Genomic DNA, 25940 nt, shown 5'->3' with positions numbered 1-25940 from the left:
CCCTGACTTTACCACTGTGCAAACGGCCCTCTGGTGCGTTGTAAATTGGGGGATTAAGTCCCCTTGTATCCTGAGGGTCCCTGGGGGCCAATTAGCCCACCAGGTACCTTCAATAGGCGCAACAGAGTTGCGTTGCATAGCGGTGTGAAAAGGGGCGTGGCCTCAGACCACCTCTCTGCAAAGCAGCTCTGTGGTGCTTATTGGTGGTACCTGGTGGTCTAATTGACCCAGAGGGACCCTTAGGACTCAAGGTGACTTAATCACCCAATTTACAATGTGTTAGGGGGCATGTTTGCACAGTGGTGAAGGGAGGGGTCGGGCCCTGATATAAGAATTTACCAATCCTGCTGTGTGGGACTTACTGGTGGTAATAAAAGGGATAGTTGGCCCCCAAGGTTGATGTTGGGGAATAACTACTCCTCCTGTTACCTCCAGTAAATCCCACACAGTGGTATCGCTAAGAGATGTTTCTGAGGCCATGCTCACCTTTCTCCACCACTCTGGAAACCGACTAGTATTTTATAGTTAGACATTAGCATTTTAAAAACCTTTGAAATTCACTGAAAAAAACATAGGTTTCAGGGACGTTATAGTCAGATATTCGCTTTTAAAAAACCTTTCAAATTCACTGAAAAAACCATAGGTTTCAGGCACGATATAGTTAGAAATTAGCATTTAAAAACCTTAGCAATTCACTGAAAAAACCATAGGTTTCATTGACGTTATAGTTAGTTGGCCATTTCACTCGTACAAAACCAGAGAAATTCCGGGCCGGAATCTCCAGCCCGAGTGCGGACGTAAAGTTAGTAGTCGTAAATCCATTCTGTGAATACCAAAAGTAGTAAGTGCATTCTGTGAATACCAACAGTAGTAAGTGCATTCTGTGAATACCAAAAGTAGTAAGTTTAGGATTTTGTCTTAAGTTAATTCTGTGAATCGGGCCCACAGATTGATAGATAGATAGATAGATAGATAGATAGATAGATAGATAGATAGATAGATAGATAGATAGATAGATAGATAGATAGATAGATAGACAGCTTATACCTCCACCATACACTGCTTAGGACTCCCATACTACATCACTCATGACATGTTCTATTACATCATTTATGACATCACTGATGACCTCTCAAATGACATAACTGATTATATCACTAATGATATCACTGATAACATCATCCAATTTTCTCTCACATCAATCTATAAACTGGTATGGCATTAGAGGCCTGAAAGGTCATAGAAAATAGCTCACAATAATATGATAGTCGACATTGCTTGGTTTTATGTGTATTTTTTCTTGTACCAATTAATATTTTGGGCTACTGTATCTGTCATGTTCTGTTCGATATTTACCATAGTGGATTTAATCGATGGATGACTAGAGTGACTAATAGAACTATATCATTGCATTGTGTATGTTGAACCAATGTCTAGGACCAACTGTTGACTATAATACTTGATACCCAGGTCCTTTGACTACAATTGGGTTACCCCTTGTTTCATAACAATCACAATAATATGAAGCATCATTAATGCCAGTACAGATACAACTCCCGCAGGTGTAGCAAGCATTTATTATGTGAATTTCCTAAGGCTTTTATAAACAAAACCAGATAATTTTAACACATCTAACTATAACTTTACTTTATGCTTTAGCTTTTGAAGTGAATTTCTAGGTTTTAAAAAAACGTAAAATCATATTTTATCATCATATGTAAAGCCAACCCCCCTCCATTCACTGCATTTGGCCATATGCGGGGGGTTGAGGGGCATTGTCTACAGGGCCTTGCCTGTGACCAGGCCCGCAGAAACTACCTACAGTCAGCAAACCTCCGATTGTGGCCAGCCCTGCGAAAAACCCACCAGGAGCCTGCACTGTTGCATACGACTAATGTAGAAGGGGCTGGGCTAACTGGGCGGAGCTTGTAGGTGATATAGAGCCTTTGCATACTTAGCAGCAGTTAAAATGGAGAACCAAGGACTCTGCCCTCAAACCAGGAGATGACAAGAAAGTACCCACTTGTCTTAGACAGTCACTACAGAAGTGCTTGCACTCCATTAAATCAATGATGCATTCACCATTCAAGGATTTCAAACCGTTTTTCAACGTGCAGTTTGGAGAAAACACAAGGTCCATCAGCCTGGAAAATGGTGGGAATGCCATTACATTGTACTATGGTGGAAGGGGCATGGCGAAATGGGAGGAGTTTATAGGTGATTGGCACCTTTGCATAAGCAGCAGGAATTCAACGGGCGAACCGTGGACTCTGCCCTCAGATCAGGAGATGTCCAGAAAGAACCCATTTATCTTGGCCAGTCACTACAGAACAGCTTGCACTCCAATAAATCAACAATACATTCACCTCCATCAAGGATTTCATTAAAATGTTACAATGTGCAATTGTAGAGAATACACACTGTCCATCAGCCTGGAAAATGGCGGGAACACTATTGCTAACTTCTAACGTGGAAGGGGAGAGGCCAAACGGGCAGAGCTTGTAGATAATTTGACACCTATTACAAATGGGGTTCTTAATTTGGCAGTGGTATGCACCCGTATGCACCCTGTGCAAGTAAGGACCCCTTCCTTCTAGTCATGATAAGGGAGTTACACACCCAAGATAACTCCTGATCACCCCCTTGGCTGCTTGGCACAGACATTCAAGTCTATCTCAGAGGCAATGGGTAGAGCATGCGTACATAACATACACAGTAAAAAAACTACAAATGGACACCACACCAGTTTAGAAAAATAACCAATCTTTATCTAAACCAAACAAGACCAAAATGGCAAATATACAACATACATACCTCAAGATATAACTTTTAAAATGTTTAAGCCATTCTGTCCATAGAACTCTATGGATGCGTTGATTTTAGCTCAAAGTACCTTTGATGCATCGAAATCTAAGAGACAAAACAGCCGCAATGGATGAAAGCATCAGAAACCCCAGCAATGCGTCAGTCCTTGAGTCCCAGGGGATAGAGGCGTTAGTTATGCTGCATGCAGGAGAAGTGTTTAGCTGATTCCTTGCTGTGAGGGAAGCAATGCATCGATATCCGGTGGTGACTCCTTTCGGCGTGGCGATGTGTTAGAAACTTGGCGGACAGGTGCGATGCATGAGAAAATCCAGGAGCTGTGGGTGGGTGCAGCGGCAAAACAGGCGCTGTATCGCTTTCCACAGCCTCAGACAGGTGATGCAGCCACTCCTTCAGCCGCACAGCAGGCCCTGTATCGAAGTCGGAGCAGGGGTCTCTGACATCAGAGATTTGGTGTTCTGGACTCGGGCTGTGGAGGTTCTTCTGCCCATAAACAGGCACTGCATCGATTTTTTTGCCGCACCACGGCGAAGCGTTTTTCAACCGCACAACAAGCTTATGACAGAAAAAATAGCACTATAAGTGTGATGCATGGATTTTTATTGTTGTTCATGCATTTGGAGCAGCCGAACCACCTCCAAGGGCCCAGAACTGGAATTCGCACCACTTGGCAGCTCAGACCTTCCAGTAGTAGAGCTCCGAGATGCTGCAGATTACATCTTTGAAGGCCCTGAGACTTCCAACTAGAGGCAAGCATACACAAGCCCTTGGAGATCTTGGAAAAGCAGGATACAAGAAAGAAAAGTCCAGTTCCTTCACTGCCTACAGACATTAGCAGCAACTGCAAGCCAACCCAGCAAAGCAACAGACAGCAAATGGGCAGTACTTCTTCTGACAGCTCTTCAGCTTTTCTTCTTGGCCAAGTCCTCAGTCCAGAAATGTTCTAAAGATGTGGGGTTATAGGTCCAATAATTATACCCCTATTGGCCTTTGAAGTAGGTATACCTCAAATGAAAGTCTTTGTTGTCCACAAGATCCTGCCTTGCCCTTCCTTGGCTCAGGACGCACTACAGGGGGGCGGAAGCGGCATTGTGAGAGGCCAGGCACAGCCCTATTCAGGTGTCAGTGACCCACTACTCTAGCTCAAGAAGACCCATCAACCTGGTGATGGGCCATCAGGTTATGCAGGGCACACCTCAGCTCTTTTTGTGTGCCTGTCTAGAGCGAATGCACGAACAAAACAGCCGCCATTCTAAAATAGACATTTATTGCACTGCCATGCAGAGGCACAGGATGGTAAAGCATGAAAATGCCCACTTTTTAAAAGTGGCATTTTCAAACACTATTTAAAAACCATGTTTCCCTAACAGATGTATTTTTTATTTCTGAGCTCAAGTAGCCTAAAATCCTCCCAATTGAAAGTTACACTTGTTAGATGTTACAAGGCAGCTCCAATGATAACATATGGGAGAGATAGCCCTTGCAATAATGAAAAACGAAATTGGCAGTATTTCACTATCAGGACATATAAAAACACGAGTACATGTCCTACCTTTCACATACGCTGCACTCTGCCCATGGGGGTACATTGGGCCTACCTTAGGGGTACCTCTCATGTAGAAAATGGGATGCTTTAGGCCTGGCAAGTGGGTCGACATGGCAGTTTAAAACTGCATGCGCAGACACTACAGTGGTAGGTCTGAGACATGTTTACAAGGCCACTCATGTGAGTGGCACAATCAGTGATGCAGGCCCATTAATAGCATTTGATTTACAGGTCTGGGCACCCACAGTGCCCTTTACTAGGGTCTTACCAGTAAATCACATATGCCAATCATGGATAACCAATCACTGTCATAATTTATACAGGGAGTACTTGCACGTTAGCACTGATCAGCAGTGGTAAAGTACCCAGAGTACATAAATCAGCAAAAATGAAGTCCAGCAGACAGACACAAACATAGGAGGTAGAGGCAAAACGATTGGGGAAACCACGTACAGGATGCCAGGTCTAACAGCGCTTTTTGGTTAAAGGCTGGGAGAGGGGGGCTTCACAGCCACCACCAGTTTTTGAAAAAGTTTTAGCCCTTAGGGGGGGCACTCCTGGGCCTATAAAGGCTTGGGAAGGGTGGCTGAATGCTCACCTCCTGTTATAAAATGCGTCCTTGAAGGTGGGCTGCATAGGGCCTATAATGGCTCGGGAGGGAGGACCCCTTATGAGATGCGGCCCTGGGGGAAGGGATCTTAGGGCCTATAGTGTCACCCTCTCATGACTTACCCGATGAATCCATGATGGACCTACTCGAGGAGATGCATTCATCTGTGCATTACCCACGGAGTGGGTCCTTCTTCTTCTGGGGCCTTTCCAAGCCCACTCCTCTACACCGGAGTCTAAAGCACTGCAGAGGTGTTACCCTTCCTTTCATAAATCCTCCCCGTGCTCCTTGGAGGCCATGCATTCTACTCAGAGTATTTCCCTGCTTGCTTTCGGTCTTCCCTGTAGTGTTGCCACATTCCTGTCCACCCCAGCTTGCTATCACACTACCCTCCCTGCTTCGCTTCCATCTTTCTCGCTTCCCCTCACCTGCCCTCCAGTCTGGCGGCCCTGACCCTGTCTGATGACGTCAAAAGCCCTCATCCTATCTCCGCCTGCTGGCCTCCCTGACCCTGTCTGATGACGTCAGGATGGCCTTCTAACTCCGCCTTCTGGCCTCCCTGATGACGTGAGGATAGCCTCCAACCTCAGCCTGCTGGCCTCCTTGCCCCTGTCTGATGACGTCAGGGTGGCCTCCTACCTCAGCCTGCAGGCCTACCTGTGATGTTACGGAATTTGGCTGAATTTTAGCATTGAGTTGTAGGAGTTTTCCAAATAACCCAAGAGCTTTATGTAATTTTCGCATTACTTCCAAATGGTGTTTCCTGGTCTTGCAGAGCGACCGTATAACGCCACAGGTATTTTAAGCATATGCAAGCGTCACATAATTTTGCGGAATTTGACATTTGTGGCTCTTCGTGCACAGAAATGTAATTTTGAATCAGAAGTTATTTTAACATGATATCCGTAAACTGCGAGGCCGTTTTTTTCTTCACATGCTGCGCCTCGGCAGCTGCGGTAAACACATTACAAAGCACGGACAGGCTCGATGCCACGCACAGAGGCCAGTGTTCCGAAAGATGTTCCTTTCCTGTATGAACCCATTTTGATATGTATGTATGGATGAATGGCCCAACCACAGAAAGCTATGTGTTTGCCAGTATCTTCCAGAATATTTTATAATATAAATTTAGCATAGATAATGGCCTGTATGATTGCACATCAGATGGGTCACATCTTGGCTTTGGCTGTACTACTATTGGTGCTTCTCCTAGGAATTCTGGGAGCCTGGGTACCTCTCTCACCTCCTCATAAACCTATAGCTTTGTTGGTATGACTTGTACTCTGAATCTTGAGCGAAATTCTATGGGTGTTGACTCCTTTAACTTGCAGGGCAGGGGATTGAATTCAAATGTATTAATTTGGGAGATAGGAATGGAATAGTCAGATTAGCAGTCTGTAAAGGACCGCAGGCTCTCTGCCTACAGAGCACAGTAGTTATCGACAAAGGCAGCTTGTTTGCCTTCTTGGGTATTGACTGTCGCCGTCTGCAGATCTGATAGGCCTTATCAGGAGCCTCATTTATGAAAAGTGACGCATCGCTGCGTGAAAACAGCGATGCGTCACTTTTCACTGCGCACTCCTTGCGACACCAATGATGCATCATATTTAATGTATGACGCATCATGTCGCAAGGACTTACATATACGTCAGTATTTCTGACGCATCTGTAAGCGCAAAAGTGACGCATGCTGGAGTGTGTCACAAAAGTGACGCAACTCCAGCAATGCGTCCTTTCACATGGGGAAAGCCCCATGTGAAAGGGCTTGCGTCAGTCTTACGCCTGCTGTGAGGCAGGCGCAAGATTTTGACGCAACAGCATCCTAAAAGTGACGCCGTGAAATTTCATAGATTTTACTGCGTCACTATTACGAGGCTTTTTGCGGGGGAACGCCCCCTCTGCATACATTATACCTGACGCAGGTATAATGTGGCGCAGGGGTTTAAAAAGTGACGCATCTACCTAGATGCGTCACTTTTTAAATATGGCGCAACAAGGCGCATTTTGTACGCCACTGGTGCGTCACAAAAAGTGACGCACCGGCAGCGCCAAACTGACGCAAGGCCTCATAAATAAGGGCCCAGGAGTGCACTGTTTCACCTCTAAACAACAATGCCAACATATGTCCAGCTCTCTCTCCATCCCCATGTTGGCAGGTAATTTACTCCCTGTGGCCAAACTTCCCTATTGTGTCGCTCAGTTCAGTGTGAGTGCATCAGAGGCGCTCTCCTGCTGTGCGCGGCGGCGGCCACGGCCTCTTTCTGGTCTAAAAATGACCATAATACCCTATCTGAGCTGCACCCGGGCCAGAAAAACAGATACTCGGGTTTGTGACAGGAAAAAACCTTCTTTGGGCGGGCTCGGCTATTTCCAAGCTAAGTGTTAAATTAACACTGATATCTGCTCATAAGAAAGCGATTGGGCGTCTTAATGATAGCCTGCTATTTTTAAAAGCAGAATATTAAAAGATAACTTTTCACTGGAATCTGTTTCACGGACTAGGATAATAGCGTAAGGACGATGTATACACGGTTTACACGCCGGGCATTTTGGTGTCACGGACCACAGTGTCACCCCATGTGATGGTGTCACCCGGTGCGGTCCGCACCCCCCGCACCCTCCTAGTGACGCCACTGCAGGCTTCACTAAAAGAGCAGGGCCGCACATAGGAGTTCTGTCTCCCGCTGCAGTCATTTCTGCCACAGTGAAATTCCAAGACTAAGGCACCACAGCAAGCAAGGTCGTGCATAAAGCAAGCATTACTTTTAAACAATCAATCTCAAAGTTTAAAAATGTGAAACCAACACTTACGTCAGCTTGGATTACAAAGGCTCTGGAACTCTCGCCTGCAGACCACACAAGCAGCTCCTTCCTCACTGTGAACTAGCAGTCGCAGAAAGGTCTGTGTCTCCCCCATACCAAGGTATCCATTGTTTTATTACACAAACATACACACTCATACTGCACAATGTCTATCGTGTCACACTACTGTAGAAATATCATTATTATTATTATGTATTTTGTTCGATAAAAAATTTATCATAAAAGTATGTACATCTTTATACATTAAAAAGAAAAAATCCATCAATCCATTATACATACAGCCAAAGTACAAAGTAATAAATAAAATTAAAAAAAGTGTATATACAATAAAACAAGAATTAGAATATCAGTGTAAAAATGCTAAAAATGCCTTAATCAAGCAAGCGCACAGACTTCTAAGGGGAAATTTGCTTTAACAGCCTTGAACGTGTCTGCCAGGCACCACCCAGGTACTTTGCTACCCCACAGACTGTGACCAGGGATGAAGTGTCAGTAGTTCTTTACAAATTGGTTTCAGCCATATTTTCCTTGCAACCCTGTATGCTTTACATGCAAAGAAAAAGTGGGCCAAAGACTCAATGGGAGCTGAGCACCCGGGGCAGGATGTTATGGGGGATCCCGTCTTTTTCCAACCTGCTATAGTTTCATTAATCGGGAGGATCCCGAGCCTCAATTTTAAATAAAGCGATCTATCGCTGGGCTTTTGGATGAAATCAAGGAATGGTCGAGTCTCCTGACAGGTTTATGCTCCAAAAATTGTTCTGTAAGGATCCCCATTTAGAGCTACGTAACTCCTCCTCCTGTACCCAGTCCCAATATATCTTCTTCATTGTTTGTTTTGGTGGTGGGAACTGGCTGTCCCAAATGTCACTCATCCTTAGTTTTAAAACCAGCTGCCTGAGATTACTTAACCACTTGATCTTGTTACCAGTGTTAAATTTGATTAATTCATCCAGGGCTGCCCCATAGGTTGTCAATTCCGGTTTTCTTCTCAGACGTACCCAGAATAATAAAGGGCGGAGACAAACTATGTCTTTTAACGAACGCTTGCCCATGTCCTGACACAAGGGTTTTACAGGGGTGGAAACGGGGAGTGAGACCAGCTCTCTCAAGAACTTATTTTCTGATCTTACTAAATCAATAGTATTCTCAAACCCCCACAGCTCAGATCCATACACTGCCGAAGACAATGCTTTTCCTTCATACACCACAAGGGCCGGAGCTATAGGTATTTACTCGTGGACTCTCGATGTTCTCTGTAGAAATATCAGGATTGTGTCCAATGTAATTTTACATTGGGGCTGGGAAAGAAAGTATGATTTGAACTGCACACAACAGGTTTCACTCCCGGTTAACATACAAGTGCTTTCACAAGGTTCACTGCCAGGGCCGGACTGGCGACCATAAATTACCCAGGCAAACTGCACGGCCGGCCCCTCTGGGGCCAGCCGTGCAGTTTGCCACTAGTGTTGAAACAAGTGAAGTTTGCCTTACTGTTGAAACAAGTAGCTGTCAAACACAGTTGTGTATCTGGCGCACAAATGCAACTGAAGTTATCCCAGGAGACAGCACTTAAAATGTGTGACATTGCTGTTTGACATATAGACACCACGGACCACCTCCTGGGGACAAGAATTTAAGGGTTGGTGTGGCAAAATCTAACTTTGCTTTTATTCCTTCATTTATACAGTGCAACCACAGTGGCAGCCAAGTCTTGGTTATTGCTCATGTGCAAGGATTACATTTTTAAATGTAATTTTTTTACATACATTTGGAAAACCTTCGGAAGTTCTAAAACAGTTGCCAATTTTTTTTGAATATTTACAGGAGTGGCACAAAAAGCCAATCCGATTGAACTAGGCCAATAGTTTGTTGCATTATTGTCAAGCCAAAATAAACACGTGTGCGCTCCTCAACAAGCGTGTGCGCCTCGCGCTGAAAGGAGGCAGCAGGGGGAGGGGAGAGAGGAGGGGGCCTGCGCCGGTTTCCCTTGTAGGAGCGAGCAGGAACCATCTGTTTGTAATTAACAGATGGTTTGAAAGATCGCTCCAGCAAGAGAATCACCAAACCTGCACGCGTTGCCATGCAAAGCAATGCAATGCGTGCACGTTTTTGGCAGCAAACCTTAATCGATTTCTAAAGGTCTTTGACTATGCAATGCATGTGCGCTGTACGGGCGAGACCTTAAAACGAATTTCTTGTGGAAGAACTGACCTAACTATAACTAACAAAAACATTACTCGCCTTACCTCAATGTCACTGCCTAAGAGGTCGAGCAGGACCTGCTCCCTGTCCAGAATGTTCGCCCAGTGGCGCGTCAGCTGCTTCTGGGTGCGCAGGACACTGGTGTTGTGGCGCACACATCGCCACACTCGCCCCCAGAGCACGCAACACTACCGCAGGGTTTAAGCCACCCTGGGCATGTTGCCTGCTGCAAATATGCGGGAGAGGTGGCGCTGCATCCAAAAGATGAGCTGGGCCACCTCCGCCTCACCACAGGGGTGCAAGTGGTGTAGCCTGATTCTGCCATTTGGGACTGGGAGAGAGTCAGACTGGGATGGGAAGGGGAAAAGGAGGACAGAGAGGACAGGAAAGGAAAATAAACAAACAAAAAAGTCACAAAAAGGACTGACAGAAAAATAAATACACTCAGGGAAAATCAGAATATAATATATGAGGTAAAGAAAAGGTGAGGATGATTAAGAAAAGTGATCAGAAAGGGTGGATTGTATGGAATGGAGGATGATAGAGTACAGAGAAAATAAGAGAAGCAGCCTAGATAAAACAAAATGGCCAAACGCTTGCACATCGCGGGGTGCAGTTCTTGCCGATTTTTCAGCACCAAACACGCTACCAGTGCTAAATCGCAACACGAGCAGAGTGACATGCATTTTTTCGTCTATTTGTGGAACTCTGTGTAATCCCACTTTTTTTTATGTAACTCTACGGAATTCCATGGAGTAAAATTCTGTGAGTCGCGTCCAGGCTTAGTCTTGACCCCCAGTGCTGTCCCCAAAGTCCTGGACCAATAGCTGGTGCCAAAGTATACTCCTCCTAACTTTTTCTAAAACTTGGGACTTAGAAACTTTTTTGCTTCAAAGGCCTCTAGGGAATCGAGACCAACCTGCCAAGTCAATATGACGGAGATTCGTTGCTGCTGTGCCAAAGATTCAGGTTGCTCCCACTCAGAACCTTACTGCAGCAGCAAATCTGATTGAGCAGGACCTCTGGGAGAAGGTATCTGGCCTCCTAGATCCCTCTTTGACTACAGCTTGCATGCATGCCTTGCTGGAAAAGTCTGAGCTCCAAAAAAATTACTAAGTTTGGAGGAAGAAATCGACCTTCTCTGGGTGTGAGGTTCAAATTTCTCCTGCTCAGAGCTTACCCGCCAAAACAGTTTCACAGAGACCTTACCCAGCAGCTATTGGATGATATGGAAACCTCCATGCTCACAGTCTGCTGCCTTACCGCTCTGACGATTTTTTACTTCCATTTCAGAGCATAAGACCAAAGGTAAAACTTCCTACTTGGTCAAACCTGGTCACTGTATCGGACTCATGCTTTATCGCGTCGGCCTGAATTTGTGCCTAGGTACCAGTCAAGTGTAACAATTAAACCGTGGATGGCAGTGAACATTTTCTATTCTGTTTTCACTTTTAACCTTTAAAAATTCAGGACTTTAGTTTCCCTTATTGGATTTTTGTGATTTTAGTGTAATTTTATTTACTAAAATATTCTCTACTTTTCTATATTGGTAAGTGATTTTTCTTATGTTGTTTTGACTTTATTACTATTTGGTACTGCATAGGTATTTAACACATTGCCTCTAAGTTAGGCCTTTCCGCTCTGTGCTATAGCTAGCAGGAGTCTGAGTATAAGTTAATTCAGTGACTTTAAGGGTTCACCATGACAAGGGTTGTAATTATTGCTTGAGGTGGGTATTCACACCTCCCGCCTCAATTAATACCTCAATTTCTTACATTAATATTACGCTGAAGTAAACAAATTTATGAATAGTTGCTTAGCTTTTGTGAACATCTCACAGTTCTAAATCCTGCTATTATTGATCGTAAAAATACATTTACAACAAAAATTGTCTTTATGGATGGGTGCCCTCCATCTCTATTATACAGGTTTCGGCAGGCCCGAATAATCTGACTCATTTAAAACAATTCCATATCATGTCCCAGGGCTCAAGGACCATGTTCAGCCCTCCATTGCTCTGCAACGATGTTTGCACTTTACAAACTCCAAAATATATACAGACATACAGTGCCGAAAGCTCAAAAATGATGTTCATTATCATCAATGCAAATAGCATTTTTATTCCTCCTTACATTGTACAGCCTGTACAAACATCCTGGGTGTGGCTGGTTATCTTTCTTCCCAATTTTAATAACTACTGAATTTCAGAGTACATAGAAGAAGGTGTCCTCTTCTTAATTAAATTGGCATCTCTTTCAGTAGCTGATGCTCTTTTGGCACACCTGTTTTTTGCTTAATCATTGGGGATACTGCATTTTGTTTTAAAGTTGAACAGGAATTTAACAATAAAAATGCAGACTATAGAAGAGTATTAATGCATGCTTATAAGGTGGAGAAAGAGATCAGACTTGTTTAGAAAATAAGGAGGCTATTGTAGATGAGAAACAGAGTGGGAGTGAGTGAGAGGTGGTGTGAAGGACATTTAGGATATTTGGAGGTGTTAGGTGAAGAGGGAGCTCTTACCTACTCAATGGTGGCCTGAGAGGGGTGACCATCTAGAGGATTGTGGCGAGAGAGCACACGTGTAAGCCACTCGTGTGACTGGTCCACAGATATCTCAGCCCTCATGGATCCACAGAACAACAAACTCACACAAACAACAAATCAATAATGAGGTCAGGGTAAATCTTAGAGAGAATATTATATCACCACTCTCCTCCCAACTTCAGCCAATTGGATCCTCTCCTCCCAGGCTGCAGATGGATGCAGACAGTAATGCTGCAATCAGTGCTGGTCTAACCCCCACAGTGCCTGACTTCTGGAGATCAGGAGGCGGTTGAGGGATGTGGAGGTTGAAGAGAGGTTTAGCTTTCAAATGGTCCTCTGTCCTGCCGAAGGCAATGTGTGGCAGGTATCCTGGCTTTTATTTTGGCGCTAGCGTTGGAAATGACAATTTGTTGCTTGTTATTTGCCCGGACTTTTGCCTGCTTTTATTGAAGCCCTGTACACCTTACTCCTGCTGATCAGTGGTAAAGTGTGCCGGCTCTCCCCTTTAAACATGGGAAAATTGGCATATGCATAATTGGAACATTTAATATATTTATAAATCCCTACTGTATGGTACTACCTGTACTCAGGGCCTGTAAAATTAAATGTTACTAGTGGGTTGTAGCACTCATTGTGCCACCCACTAATGTAGCTCAGTAAAACATGTGTCCAGGTCTGCACCTGCAGCCTGAGTGTGCAATTTAAAACTGCCACTGCCGCCTGTCAAAACAAGCTTATGTCAGACCTAATCTTCCTGTTTTAATGATTATAAATCATCCCTAAGGCAGACATTAAATGCCCATAGGGCAGGGTGCATTGCATGTAAAAGGTAGGGCATGTATATTTGATATTTTACAGGCCTAAACATGGACAAAAAGTTCAAAGTCAATTTTCACTGCAGCAAGGCTAGCTCTCCCACAAGAAATCACTGGGTTACACTATAACAATTTAAAGTGCTTTGCTTCCGTTTGGAAGGAGCTGGAAAAATGGCTAAAGGACTCATTTTAATAGTAATTTTAAATCCAAGTTAATGGTCTAGTCAGGTTTTACATTACTACGTTGAAAATGACACTTTTAGAAAGTTATCCTTTTCCTGCCTTCGCCAAAATGGACCTGCTACAAGCTTCCAGTGTCACCTGACTGCTATTGCTCCCAGACAGGGTTGGGTGTGGAGAAATGTTTTCCTTCCATGAGCAGGATGGCATGATGGCATGGTGGCTGTGACCAGCCCTTTCCAGATTTTGAAAAGATGCCTAATCTGTCACTAGCAGATATATCCCCCAGGTAGGACTGCCTCCCTTTTTCTTTGATGTCAACTTAGTTCCAAACTCAGTGGGACCAATGGGACTCTGACCCAGATCCAGTTTGGAGTGACCATAAGGGAGGGTTTGCCCATTATCATAGTAACAGCTCTGGGTAGACACATGGAGCTCTGACCAGGGGTTGCTATGCTAGAATTATGTAGATACGGGCAGAGTGGGATGGGTTACAGTAAAACACACAGGAAGGGCTGCAAACTGAATAAAGTCTTCCATGTGAACCTCTACCGCATTAGCTAGGGAGTAGACAGGAGTTTCCCTTACACACAGGCTTGCACTGGGCATGAATATTGGGGCATCTCAGAACCTTCCTCAGAACACTCCTCGACCTGTGAAGATCAGAAGATGGACTGCTCTGCTGTCTGAAATCCGCAGGAAGTCTGGACCTGCTTGCCTCAAAGCCAGGTCCTATAAGTGACTCCTAGAATCAGTTGGATTACCTTCTATTTTAGCCAGAGGGACACAACAAGCTTACACTGTAACTGCAAAGCTGGCCAATACCAAATGGCCCTGCCCAGGACCCAGCTGCTGGCCTCAGTTGGAGTGAGTCCTTACCCTCAAGTGGTGGCCCTAGGTCCTGGACCCTTGGCTGGTGTTAGAGTGTACTCCTCCTGTCCCCGAATTAGAAGAAGTGGGACTTAGAAACCTTTGCCAACTTTCTGCCCGGAGAACCATCAGAGACCAGGACTGCCGTAAAAGCCACACCGTTGAATTGCTGGTCTGCTTCCGGCTGCTGGTTCGCCCTACGAAAGGAGATCTGATTTCCAGAAAAGTGTCTATGTTTGAATGTAAAGGGACTGTTTGGGACCAATGCCGAGCCTCAACTCGTCAATGTCAAGGCCTTTATTGGCACAGACTTTGCTTACTCTGAGCTTTTCCTCCTTCGTGCGTTTAAGTTAAATCTGACTCCTTTATGCAAAACTATCAGAAGTCTAAGAATAGATTTATTTAGGGACTTTTGTGGTTCACCCTGACAAGTATTGTGATTATTATTTGAGGTGGATTCTCAACCCCTTAAACTAATAATCCAATTCACCTAGAACCACATTGATTTAAGCATATGTGCAGAGGCCTAGGGTATCACGGCCAAATTGAGGTCAAGGACCTGTCCTGTGACACCCAAGGGTGCACCATGTGTGCCTTCACAGTTGACAGAGTACAGTTATCTTGACATTGGGTTATAACTATTCAGTGGATTTTATTTAACCCCCTTAACAATTATTTATCGGGTGGAACATGGATCGCCACTTCCTTTATCAATGTCAAATTTTGAACCTATATTGCTCCTAGACCTTTGAGATCAAGATGGGCTCATCTTTTAGTAATTTCATAATATCTGCCCCAGAGTAGAAGAAACTCCCATATGAAATTTGGAGGAACTACTGCCCTTCCGAAGAAGATTATAAACACTACATTTACCTAGATTGGCTTGTTTTCTTATGTTACCTATTATTCTATGTTTTTATTTTTTCGTAATTTGGTATTTTTCAGCACCATGAAGTACTTAATAAATTATTAATGTTAGTATCATTGGCAGGAGTAGCAAGAGTAACAATAGTAGCAGTATTAGTACTAGTGGTGGTAGTAGTAGGTGCAGTAGTTACAGTATTAGTAGCAGTAGTAGTAGTAGTTGTAGGTGCTGAAGTATGAGTAGTCGCAGTATTGGTAGTAGTAGCAGTAGTAGTAGTAGTAGTAGTAGAAGCAGTAGTGGTGTTAAATATTTATTTCTGAAAACTTAAATTTCATAAAACATTCACATAAGAAAACATTTAATTTCATACAAAAGTCCAACAGATATAACAGTTTTCATCCATTCTACACCCATCTTCAAATGGATGCAAACAATGTTCATTTGCATATACCTTACAATCAGATAAAACATAGGATAAAAACTGATATAAACTATCCAGTGTCATAATTCTACAAGTGCTATAAAACAAGCCTACTATTTGATAGGCGTTTTCCTGCAAGGCAGTTGTAGATGATTATGAAGGACTAGTCACTAAAGCTCAGTATATATTGCAAATTGAAGAGAGTGCATCAGTCCATAGCCATGTTTTCTGAGTAAGTGTACAGTTCATTCTTTTCTTAATTGATCAAACAATTGGAGAGGGGTATGGATATGCTTGATATAGCCCAGCGTGCTTTACCAATCAGCCCGCTCAACCAGGTCTAACGTTTTTGGCCTTTTTCTTTCCTTAGCAGCCCTAATAATAAATAAGTATTTGCTTAGCTTAGCCACTGTATAAATAGATGTTTCAACCTTTATACTGTTAAAAAGGGTTCCAAAGACAACCGGTAACCAAAGACCCTTTTATGTTGCCCGGCGGTATCGCCTCTATGACCCACCAATATTAATCAATGAAGAAGCAGGCGCTGGAGACTGGAAGGCGGGAAACGAGGATTTTATTCTCTCCGGAGGAGAACACATCAATTCAGACAGCAAGTATCGTCACGAGGTGCTCTAACCACATCTCTGAGGCCGGGCCTCTTATACTAGAGTTTACGACCTTTATTGCACATAACACATTCTCGTAATATTTTAATACTTGAAAGAACATCCTCGGAATCTCCCCTCCAGACCCGTTCCCACATACATTTACAGTTGGATTCCCCACCCCGGTCACAACAGGTGATGGTGGTCGCACAGCAGGGCATTCCGCCGATTCACGGAATGCGTGGGGTTGATCGGATCTCATGGGGTGGGGGCTTTGATCGGTTCGGGGGTCTTTTGATGGGGAGGGGAAGCTTCCTACTGTACGGGGTAATAAACAGTATCCGCAGGGTCAGGTGGCAGCCTGGGAACGAGGAAGACAAACGGGGACACAGGAAAAGGGGGTTTGCATCAAAAGGGTTTGAGGCCATGAAAGGAATGAAGGGAGGTGTCGCGCTGGGAACAGGATGGGGTTCCGTGGTGAAGCTGCGCTGGAGAGGGGTTTATGACCCAAGGCATGAGAGAGCGGGGGGTTGTCAGCGTGCGGGGGAATGCTTGCGAGGTTAAGAGAGAGGGAGACGCGCTGGCTATTAGTGAGGGGCAGGGAGGCCATGGTGCTCAAAATGGCTGCCGCTTACGCGCACGAATGGGCCTGGAAAGGGGCAAGATGGCGCCGATAATGTTCACCAAGTTTGTATTTATTTTTCACAGTCCTCCCTTTAACATTTCCAAGACATCTTGCTGGCCTATTTCCTATCTACCCCTATATGCAGTGATCATAAGTAAGGGAGAGGGGACTTGGGTGAAAGAACTGTACGTAAACATCACATTATAAACATCATATAAAAAATCTCATCAGTCAGTAGGCGGGTTCATTGTTAAGTTGGTTGCAGGAAAAAGTCATCGTAATGCAATATCAGACTAGAATCACGTAGCGAGGGCGTTGGGTACAGATCATAGAATAAGAACTGGTAAATTATCATATAAATAAGTCCTTTTTGTATACGGTGGGTGCATAGTCAGTCCAATGGTGATTGGGAGAGAAAGGAGAGATAGAAAAAATATCAGAGTTCTCGTTGTCTTTTGTCGTCTTCTGTTGGCACTGTTAAGCACCTGGATTACAATTCGGTCTGTCAACAGGAATGTTCATGTGGATTGAGTCGTTGGAGGTCTGCGGGCAGGGGCTTGTTTCGCCAGGCCTCATAGGAGCAATGCGTTACTGTTTTGGAGCAGATGCATTTTCTTCCGTAATGCAGAGCATAGATTTGCAATGGAAAATGCAATTGGTTCCAGAACTGTGAGATCTGTTCGTTCCTTGAGTCTCTGTGGTGGGCACTTCCTGTTGCTTCCATCATCTTCAGGGTGCTTGGTAGCGGGCAGAACCACAGACTTTGTTTATCTTTTCTTCGGGGGCGACCCTTGGTGGAGTTCTAGGTCACCGTTCTGGGATTTAACACAGTTCGTGGTCTACTTAGTCGGAGCTCCCTCCCTTCTGACGCAGGGAGTACTCTTCTCTGGGTAACTCAGTAGGATTTGAAGGAACTTGGGAGTTCGGATGGAAAGGTGCGGGTGTGAACAGTCCTTATGGTAGGTCGGAGGAGGAGGGGATGGAGCAAGGCCAAGTCGGGAACAGATCAGGGGGAGGCGGAGAGTTTTCGACAGGCGAGTCCGTAACCATGTTCAGAGAGCGGGGGCTTTTGGCACACGTTGATCACATAGCAGGGGCTTCAGGTCAGCCCTTTCCTTAGCTTTGTCTGAAACAATGCCCCGTCCGGCGTCTCCTTACTGCTGGGGTCTCGCCTCGGCCTCCGTTGCTGATGTTCCACAATCCGCAGTCAGGCCGCGTGCTCCCACATCCGGTCTCTTTCTCCTCCGACAGTGATATCCTTAAATGAGTGTTGAAAAGACAGTCTTTAGAGATTTTGCAGAAAAAAGGTAATTACATGAATCTATTTTCTCTCCCAACACCAAGCGACTAGCGTAAGCACTCGCTACATTTGAGATTTTTGCGGCTTTACGTATAAACAATTGATGATGGGTTTGCTGGATTCTTTGCAACTTCCTTTTGTTGGCTAATTCTTTGACGCTTTGATGATTATTACGTTCATTTGTCATATGTCTATTATAGTAGATGTCAGTTCTTCTGGCAGAGACCCATTTCTCTAGTACGAGTCTTGCATGGCTAGGCTAGTCTTCAGGGCCTTGTATTTTACAAAAAGTGCAACGTGCTATTCACCATAGTCTGATAAGCATCCTTCTGAGGGATGAACATAGGCTAAACGAGTCTGCATTACATAAAAACATCTTATTTTCAACCATGCCTACTGCAACAAGTTCTTTCGTTTTTCAATCTAATTTTCAACTTTGCACACATCCTTCTAACTTTCTATATAAATCCTCGCAACCTGGTTACTACAAAAACTCGGGAGGGGTGGTTTGCAATAATTATTAAACTTATCCTCGGGGAAGGAGGGATCTGATGGATACCAAACTGGGGGTATTTTGGGTAGATGGGGGTGTCTCGATCATTTCTTACAGCTTGGGGTACGGAGACAATTTTCAATGGGGATGGTCGCATCACCACAGACACATTTTTATCATAGGAGCCACTGACAAAGAGTTCCCTGAGAGTGGGTCAAATTTAGGGAACCTTAGTCGTCTTACCTGTCCCTTTCCTATCGGCCAATTTAAATTTCATCCATATTTTAGTAGAAAAGGAGAGGTAGTAACGTGGTACCAATACAATTTTATTTAGGACAGATTTGCACAAATACTTGTGGTATTTGGGGCCAATCAGGAGGTGCACCAGGTTCGCCAATTAGGTGCCAGTTGCTAGGAAGAGGGAAAGTGTGGAGGGGTGGAAGAGTGAGTGAGAGAAAGAGAGAGAGAGAGAGAGAGAGAGAGAGAGAGAGAGAGACAATAGGCCGAACAGTACACGTGTGACATAGAGAATGACCGTGTATTGTTTGGGCTATTCAGTGCGTTACCCAACGTTAGACGTTTCGGGTCTGTGTTAGGAGGTGGGAAGCATGCAGTTTTGGGACAGAAAAGCGTTAGATTTGGTAAAAAAGGTCGTGAGAGCGTCCTTGTTGTGCCATTTTGTAGCGCTAGTCCGTCTTCATGCATCGGGCGTGACGTGGTTCCAGATCCCTTATGATACTCTAATCGGGATTCTAATGTAACCTGCAGAGGGAAAAAGGGGAAGAAAAAGGGGAGGTAGGGGGACAACATTCGAACACATCAAATGTAAGGGCACGAAAATCCTTTACTTACCACATACTCGTACTTGTCTCTTCGGGATATAATCCCTTAGGGTTCTGGTTTCTTAAAGTCATGGGGGCAGGCAATGTGATAGGTGGTTCATGGGGAGGTTCGAGGATGGCGTTAAGGATCGTGTGTAGTGAAAAACGCTAAAAAGAGGAATCAGAGGTGCCTAGCGCGAGGTACCCGGTTTCGTAGATGTATCCGGTCATCGGGGTCCCAAAATCATTCCCAAAGCTGTGATGTTCTTAAGGCATACCAGTTCTTTGTTCAACCCTGTACCTTAGTACCTTCGACCACCATATCCTTATAGCAATTTGTCAATCACACCATTTTACTTTACCCATTCTCTGAAGTCGAGGTCCTTCTTCATAAGCAGCGTATCATACCTTCGTTTTGACCATCAACCCAGGGCCGAACAACCATTTCTCGGATAACCTTAAAAAGAGAGCAGAACAGTTGCGCACAGAAAAACCCTCCCACCGATACCCGTATTTACAAAAGTACGCGGAGCCTATCCATAGCTTCTAAGACTTTTATTTGTAGAGTTATTCAGTACGTAAAAGGTGAGAGCGCAATTCATATTTTGGCCTGACATGTCGTCGATGGAAGCACATACAGTAGGGGTTATTTTGTAGTACAAGAACATGTAAAAAGGTCTAATTAATTATTTGTAAGTAACCAAAAACATTTCATTGCGTGACGAAGGAATCAGGGGCATTTCAGTTCATAGATGGAAACACAGTCAAGCTCATCGTAATCACATTTCCTAAATGCAAACCGCGGGCGTGCATCATGAGCGACGTTATGTATCAGTTACAACAAATATCAAAAATAAATTGTTCATTGAAATCAACATTTTTACAGAACCTCTTCTTAAATGTTTGCCAAGTGCACCCTCCTCCCTTTAACATTGAGTGCGCAATGGTTCATATATATATACATATATATCTTAGTACATCAAGTTTCATTAGCTAAGGAACACCATGAGGCACCCGTAAGTTCCATTGATACCAGCGCCATTTTGGGCGAGGCCGGTTTAGTCCGGAAGTAGCATCAGGGGCAAAATATCCCCGACAATTGGCGGTTGGACCAGAGTCCCTTTCGGTAGTCCAAAAGAAAACTGTGCTAACAAAAGGGGCTGGTGGTGTGGACCGTCAATCAAGAGAGGGAGGGGGTAAAGTCTCTCTTACCGGGTCATGTTGATGTTCAGCCGGAACTTGCTCGAGTTCGTTAGCCCATAATGTTCCTGGGTGGTTCAGACGGAAGCTGATGCAGACACGAGAGCACCGCCATCTTGTTGCTGTGCCGTGGTTATTTCATTTGAGATCAATGCAGCTGTTCCTCACCGGAAGCCTGAAGGGGCCGAGGGCTCTTGGGACTTTGGTAGAATCTTCAAAGTCGAGGGGATGTTTTGTCGATGGTGGGGGCTTGCGCCCAGGTGGGCAAGCGCCCGAGTTGCAATTTCGGACAAAGTTACTCCAGCGGCCTAGACCCGCCTTTCGAGGGCCCAGACGCCATTTTGAGGCCCTGCAGCAACCTTTGCCGTACCCATCAGGAGTGGAGGAAAACTTCTTGTGATGGCGAAAAACAGAGCATCATGCGGTTGGAGCAGGACATTTTGGTTCGGGGCGCCAGGGTGCAGCAGTGGAGCCTTCATCTGGGGAGGTAAGGGAGGCTCACCGTGCCGTCTTCCTCTCCCGGTGCATCCTACGCCGTCTCTTGGAATCAGGGGCGCACATGATGACCACCCTACACCCCTGATTCCGACTCTTGGGGGACCACTGTACATCCGGTACTCCGGAAATATGCCCATCGGACATTGTGTGTCCTGTACCACGCAAGTATACCAGCCGGGTCTTGTATATCCTGTACTGAGAAAGTATACCAGTCGGGCATTATATGTCCTGTGTTACGGAAATATACCAGCCGGACATTATATTTCCTGTGCAGCGTAGGTATATGGCCGTCGCCCGGCTGGAGGACATCGGCGTCGGGCCAGGGCAGGGAAGCCTCCTACCTGTGGAGGTGGAAGAGGCTCGTCCGCGTCGCCTCTTCCTCCCTGCCCACCCTGCATCCGTTCGATGGAGGAATTCGTGATGGCCGGACCAGGAGATATGAGGGAGGGGGTCATTTTCATCCGCCCCCTCCCTACTCGCGGCCCGGGGGACGCCATCCCTGGAAGGGCAATATGGGAAGACCATTTCATTGCCCGCTGTGTGGGGTCTCCAGTACCTTCTCGCCAGCAATCTCTTTTTGGGCTCATGGTTGCTGGCAGGCCCCGCCCCACACGTGCTATGTGTTTCGGATGGGCGGGACCATCGAACTGTTACATTTCGAGGACTTCCGGAGTGAGCATAACATGTTTTGTATTTTTCCTATTAGTCAAGTTTGCTTTTTAGAGAGTTCTACTAGTTATTCTATTTACTGTTGGTTGTGTGTTTTACCGTAATTAAATCCTAAGTTATATAATAGACGCTTGGCTTTCTTGAATCTTTTCTCTAACGGGGGGGTTGTTTACACTGACCTGCAGTTGTGTTTGTTTTTCAGAGTGGGGGAGCAACAGAGAGCAATCAGTCCCAGAACTCCAACATGTCGTTAAAATTTGTCTGACGAAATCTGTGCCACCGAGCATAATCGAACGGGGTGGTCCTGTCTGTTCTGTCTGCACTAGTCTGATTGGTTTTTATCTCACGTCTTTTTCCTTTCTGTCGGTCCGTCCTTTCTGTCACCCCTTCATTCTTACCTATGCTTTGCAGAGTCGGGCATTGGGCTTTCCAGTGTCCAAGATATTTACAGAAAGCACATTGGTTTTGTTTTAAATCTGTCCGTCCTGTGCGTAATGTCGGGGGATTACCTTCAGGTCGTTGTGTTCCGGGGTTGGCTTGTCGGCACATCCCCTTACACCATTCGCTTTTCATGTCTACTCCTCGGGGCTGTGCCATCGCTGGCCCTTCCCTTTGCCTACTAGACGTTTGGAGGTTTGTCCGTCGTGTCCCTTCACCTTTTCTAAATTCGTCGCTTTCCCTTCGTTGCGTGGCTTCTTTGCGCCACATACCGAGACTATCGAGCATAATAGGTGTTGTTTCATTCCTACGAAGGGCTATTTCTACTGTTTCTATTTTGTCGAGATCAAAGGATCCTCTCAGTGGCCACTGTCTTTCTCGATCCCTTTTCGTATATTTATGCCACAGCTCACTATAGGCTATAGCAATTAATCCATGCTTCATGAACATGTCCTTATTAGGGGTGCCCTCCAGCGGAGCCGGATGGTTCATCTCTAATAAGCGGTCCGGGTAAAACAGGCTACTGACCAGTGGGGAGAAGACAGGCATGACGGATCACAATGGGATAATAGTCAGCACTACCTATCTTATCACTGCGCGCAAAGACTAGACAGAATATTTCTATTCTACGTTGTTTGCACGTAGTGAATACCTCATGAACCAATTCTGAGCAATCGATCAACGTTAGGTCAAAAATAAAAAATCAATATGGTCAATGGGGAGAATAAGTAGGCTCGCAAAGGTTCGCGTCACCTACTCTTTCACTATCTGCAAAGAGGGGACCTAATCTTCCCTGTTTTCAGACAGAGAATCTCCAGAAAACAATCTATAACAGTTAATCAATGTTAGGTCAAAAATAAAAAATCAATATGGTCAATGGGGAGAATAAGTAGGCTCGCAAAGGTTCGCGTCACCTACCCTTTCACTATCTGCAAAGAGGGGACCTAATCTTCCCTGTTTGTAGACAGAGAATCTCCAGAAAACGATCTATAACAATTAATCAATGGGGGGGGGGGGGCAATTGTTCAATGGGGAGGGGAAAAATAGGTCCGACGGGTGCGTACCTATCCTTCGCTGTTTATAAAGGGAGAGCCTGTTGTTTCTCCGTTTGCAGACAGCGAATCTCCAATAAATTAACAAAGAGTAATACTAGTATTTTCACAACAATTATCAATTACTTCCAATTATCTATCACTATCGCAATTTCGTCGTGTTTACACGACCTTACCCGGACCGCATGGACAGTTTCTCGTCTTCCGAATCCAGCGCCCGATCGTCCTCTTCTCTTCGTACTTCTCGTGGCACTCCTGATGGTTCCCAGTCAGGACCGCAGATCACTCGGGAGAGGTCTGTTCGGAACCAGTGAAGTTCGGATGATCGGCTGTCAGACAAGGGTCTATCGGACAGGGTACCTTCCGATCGTTGCAGTCGTTCACTCTGTCGTCAGGACCTCTCCCACTGGATCCACGAGTCGCTGATGGGCCCCACGTTTGGGACGCCAATTGTTAAAAAGGGTTCCAAAGACAACCGGTAACCAAAGACCCTTTTATGTTGCCCGGCGGTATCGCCTCTATGACCCACCAATATTAATCAATGAAGAAGCAGGCGCTGGAGACTGGAAGGCGGGAAACGAGGATTTTATTCTCTCCGGAGGAGAACACATCAATTCAGACAGCAAGTATCGTCACGAGGTGCTCTAACCACATCTCTGAGGCCGGGCCTCTTATACTAGAGTTTACGACCTTTATTGCACATAACACATTCTCGTAATATTTTAATACTTGAAAGAACATCCTCGGAATCTCCCCTCCAGACCCGTTCCCACATACATTTACAGTTGGATTCCCCACCCCGGTCACAACAGGTGATGGTGGTCGCACAGCAGGGCATTCCGCCGATTCACGGAATGCGTGGGGTTGATCGGATCTCATGGGGTGGGGGCTTTGATCGGTTCGGGGGTCTTTTGATGGGGAGGGGAAGCTTCCTACTGTACGGGGTAATAAACAGTATCCGCAGGGTCAGGTGGCAGCCTGGGAACGAGGAAGACAAACGGGGACACAGGAAAAGGGGGTTTGCATCAAAAGGGTTTGAGGCCATGAAAGGAATGAAGGGAGGTGTCGCGCTGGGAACAGGATGGGGTTCCGTGGTGAAGCTGCGCTGGAGAGGGGTTTATGACCCAAGGCATGAGAGAGCGGGGGGTTGTCAGCGTGCGGGGGAATGCTTGCGAGGTTAAGAGAGAGGGAGACGCGCTGGCTATTAGTGAGGGGCAGGGAGGCCATGGTGCTCAAAATGGCTGCCGCTTACGCGCACGAATGGGCCTGGAAAGGGGCAAGATGGCGCCGATAATGTTCACCAAGTTTGTATTTATTTTTCACAATACCCTTAAGGACCCAATGTGCCTTCTAGTAGCTAGATGGCTACAGAGTGGGTGAATCCATTTATGTCTCAGCTTTTTGTATGCAGGACAGTAAAACAAGACATGACTTATACTTTCTTTTGCTGTCAAGGAGCACATTGTGCAGTGGTCGTTAAGATCAGTGCTCTTGCCAGCATTCAGTCATCAATGTAGGGTGTGACCAAAAATGATCCAAGGCCCAGCTTTGTATACCAGGATTGGACATGCCGAAACTACGGGATAGTAAGCCCTGTGTCGATGGACAACTGTTCCTTTACAGCGTTACAATACGGCTTAAGATCCTCCGTGGTCCAGATCCTTACCCAGTACATTAGGGGCCTTTGCCGGAAAATGTCTCCCACCCACTTGAGTGCCATGTTAAGAAACATAGGTATTAAGGGGGTACTCTTGGGGAGATGAAGGAGCGATCGCACACATTTATTTTCACTAAGAGTGAGTCTGTATTCACTTGGACCCAAAGTTTGGTGCCATATTGTGGAAGAGGTGTGGCGCAGCGGCCAGGGTGCCTGAGTCTAGACCAGGGGGTTCATGGTTCGATCCCCGGCACCGGTGGCAGGTTAGCCCAGCTCCATGTGACTCTGGTCAATAGCTTGCTTAATCTTCCCGAGGGCCCCCAGAGCTGGGACGCCACTTCGGAGGTAGCTGTGAGCTTTACAAATACTGGTATTTCATTTAATTTCCATATAAGGCAGCTGTTTAGGCTTTTAGTTTGGATAACTCAATGACCGGGAGTAGGGCTCTTGAGATTGGATCTTGTTTCTTTTAACAAATAGCTAATGCCTGGTGTTGGAGCACCGCCCTTCTCTTCTGGACGCGAGGGGACCACAAAGTCTTACTATAAAGCCTAATGCCCAAGTATTCAAATCTAAAAACCATCTCCAATTTCTCATTACCTAAGCCTAGGGTGTTTTCAAACAATCTATGGGGTCCAGCTACCATAAAAAATTTGACACGTTAATCTCCAGACCCCTGGCCCCACAAAAAAATAACAATTATCCAAAAGTTGTTGCAATCGTATAGGGGTCTGTGAGATTGAGAGTGTTGTTGGCGAATAGTAATATAAAGAAGGGACGCTATCCCACTTCTAATTTTGGGCATCTATATTTCCTTTTTAAAGGGCCTCACAGCCATCATTGATGAATAAGTAAAAAAGGTTGGGGGCCAGCACAC

This window comes from Lissotriton vulgaris, chromosome 4_1 (genome assembly GCF_964263255.1).
Source record: "Lissotriton vulgaris chromosome 4_1, aLisVul1.2, whole genome shotgun sequence".
NCBI lineage: Eukaryota > Metazoa > Chordata > Amphibia > Caudata > Salamandridae > Lissotriton > Lissotriton vulgaris.
This window is presented reverse-complemented; position numbering follows the sequence as displayed.